Source organism: Cupressus sempervirens, chromosome 8 (assembly GCF_028749045.1).
Source record: "Cupressus sempervirens isolate cs-2001-9-10 chromosome 8, ASM2874904v1, whole genome shotgun sequence".
Lineage (NCBI taxonomy): Eukaryota > Viridiplantae > Streptophyta > Pinopsida > Cupressales > Cupressaceae > Cupressus > Cupressus sempervirens.
The window spans coordinates 122,778,023-122,781,659 of NC_143125.1; positions in this window are offsets into that span (position 1 = coordinate 122,778,023).

Genomic DNA, 3,637 nt, shown 5'->3' on the forward strand with positions numbered 1-3,637 from the left:
AAGTCCGTATGCCCAAGATATAAGAAAAAAATGTGAATCTAGGTCCAAATAGAGCATGAAGAAGTTGAAGTCATAGGAATGTTGAAGCAATGTTGATGTCAACAAGTGAGGAGCATAAATTTGACGGTCAAATGGCCATCGAGGGAAAATAATACCATAAAATGACCTCTATTGAAATAAAAATCCATTCGCTAGAAACAATAAGAGATGTTAAAATACTCTCACCGGTAAAAGCGCCAGTGTCGGAGAAACATATCCGGTAGTCAAATAAATAAAGGTCATGTGTGAAAAAAGTTTTCCCAAAGGATAAATTGCTATGTCCTAGGCAAAAAACAATTACCGCTCGAATGTCCTCCAAAATAGGGAATCACAACATAAGTGTACGCAATGCCCACAAAAATGTCGGGTCAATCACGAGCGCTAGCAAAATGGTCAATGATCCACAAACTACCTTACAAGAAAGGCAATACCACCTTGCATGTTGAAAAACCACTAAAGAGCCCAATATCGGCAGAGAAAACTGTAATGTGTCTTGCAAATCACGGAGGCTGAGGACTTATCACTGGTGCCAAATGCAAAATGGGAGTGGGAGACCGCGTGAGACCCATGATCACATGAGTACGAGGTTTGTTGACTCTCCCAAAAAAATAAAGGCTCTACGTGGACTGAGGAGAGTGGAAAAAGCAGAGAGCATGCACTCCAATAGCTAAAGAACCTACTAATTGAGGAAGAACGCTGATCATAGAGGCTTAGAATGCCATCGCACACCCCTAATCACAAAAGGTCCAAAATCAATGCCAAACTTCGTGTGCTGAATTGTTGGGCATGAGACCATGTGTGATCTCCAAAAATAAAGAAAAGAAACTCCAGCAATCTGAGACCATCGTCCACAGGCAATAAATTGCCAAATAACTGCCAGTCATGGCATAAAAGCCTCTATTAATATTCTCAAACCATTGTGAAACTCAAAGCAAATGGCATGAATAGGCAGAAAAGAATGGGCGACAAAGGAGAAAGGTTTGCAAACATGCGCAATTCATGATTGAAGTGCAAGTGTGGAGTGCAAGTCCCGTTGAATGTTCTACGTTGGTCAACACAAGGTGCTTGTCCACTCCAAAAATTGCCAATGAGCATGGAAAATCCATAATAATCATCCTCCAATAAAACTCGCATCCTCCACTTTCCAAGCAGCTGTTCATAGCTCCCAAGAACAACGCAACCTACAAATTAAAAAAAAAGGCATGCTAGAGATGATGTGGCAGGCGTTAGAGCCTGATCGACCTGCTTGTTAGAAACAAATTGTGTAGAACTCCAAAAACAATCTGCTCAACTCCCACATAATGACCGTCTGTCAAAGATTGGACGAACTTCATTGCCATAGACACTAATAGCATGCTTCAACATCTCATGCATGCATTGTCCATGGAGAAGGCTTTCGCAAATTCTATTTTTTTAAATAATAAAAAGTAAACAAAAAAACATTGCCTCATTTTGCGTGCCAAATCAATAAGGCTTGGGTGCAAAAAAATTTGCTTCAAATTTCAACAACATTCAAAGTAGACGTATTTTATATGGAAATGGGAATTTTTGAGTGCTTTGAGCTCAACAATGATGTCTGTTTGGGCTCAAAGTGCTTCAAAAAATAGGTCCCCCTAGATATAATACAAAACATTTCTGAAAATTGAAACTCTTTGAAATAGAAAACTTAGATCTGAAAATTGATGCCAAATCTCTTACAAATAGAACAGGGGCATGAAGATCTGAAGCTTTGATACCATGTTGAAGTTGATGAAAGATCAACCCCATAGCTCCCAAGAATCATCTGCATGCAAACACTTGTCATAGAAAGAGAGAAGAACAAGCTATGGAGGCTAGAATTCTCAAATCTACAAATGAGACATTCTTGATTGGCATAATCAAAAGTGAATTAATCAATCATTACAAAGAGATATTGTCCTTATAAAGGAGATTGAAACCCTAAAAAGGTCTAACTTAGGTTGCATAATTATAATTAATATAAAAATTAATTATTATATGCCTAAAGTTCAACTTAAGCAAACTAGAGTTAATTAGGAAATATCTAGTTACTCTAATATGCAATGAAGAAGAAACGAAGGATGATGATCTAGCCAACTTGGAAGATGAGCTTAGGAAAGTGGATAGGAGGTTGTAGCAGGATTGGAAGATAATCACTCATGAAACCTCTCACTTCAAGCCTAGGTTAAGTCATGTTGAGACTGAAAGAGAAGAATTTCCTACACATCTTGAAGCAGAAGATAAAGGGGAAGGAAAATTAGTGGTTGAGGAAACTAAGAAGGGCAGAGATGAGAGCCAAATTATGTAGTTGGTTACACCAACAAGGATGCCTAGTTCTGAAACTCCAAGCTCAAGAAACCTAATGAATCAAATGGAGTTTTTATTGGCAAGTATGAGTGGAAGTGCATCTTTAATCCGCATTATTGATCCTAAAATTGATATATTTAGTTAGATCACAACAATAGAAACCAAGAAATTAATGGAAAAGACTAATATCATAAATAGGACACAAGGAATCCTTAACAAAGTGACAAGCAAGCTTGAGGATATCATTAGTTAAAGGCTACTGAATCAGATTCAGAGAAAAAATAAGAGGAAGTAATCATAATGTTTGACATTCAATTCAGTAGCTTGGAATAAGTTACATCTGCAAAGGCACATGTCAAACATGATGCCCAATTGTTTGACACTAGATGAAACATAATAAAAAATGATTTAGCTAGTTTTGACTCTTGCATACAAGAGTTAAGAAGGTGTTTAGCTGAAGGAAAAAAAAAGTATGGATAGTGCACTTCGTGATACAAATTTATTAATGATATTGTTGAAGAGATGAAAGGAAAGCAAGTAGAGTTGCAAGACTTGGTAAATAAATTGCAACTGCCAAATGTATAGATTGGATATCTAGAGAGAAGAATTGCAAATGCCTATGATGAGATGAGCTTAATAGAGTTGAAAAGAGAAAGGATAGTCAAGAGATTTTGATTTCTAAGAGAACTTCTCACCTTGAAAATTAGTTAGATTCAGAAACTGTTAGATGAATTCCTTAAGCCCAAGGCATCCTATGAGAAGTTTGTATATTTAGATTTGAATGTAGTTGAAGTTGCATCTTATGGACTATGTGCCTTCATTAGCAATTAGAGGTAGTTTGGGACACATGGAATAAGGACTTTAAGAATCTGAAAGAAAGCTTTGCTGATTTTATTTCACGCATTTCAAATTAATCAACATGAAGACAAGGAGGTAAATTTTTGGGTTGTGTATTTTTTTACACCTTTGTCATTGATGTCAAAGGGAGAGTTATGTAAAATTGTATATGTAATATGTAAAGGGAGATATAAGTTAGAATATAGTCAAAGGGGGAGTAATATTGTAATTAAGAGTGATAAGATTGTAAGATGATATACATAGAAAGTGATCCACATTTCTGGATTTTGTAATGGCCATGTGAAGAACTTCACAGTTTTTAAGAAATTTTGAAATTTTGAGTTTTGGACTTAGCCAATTTTCCCATATGTTTCCCTTAATGCCAAAGGGGGATATTGTTGGAAATTTGGATATAGTAAACAGTACGAGGTTGTCATTTATGACAACATATACTCAG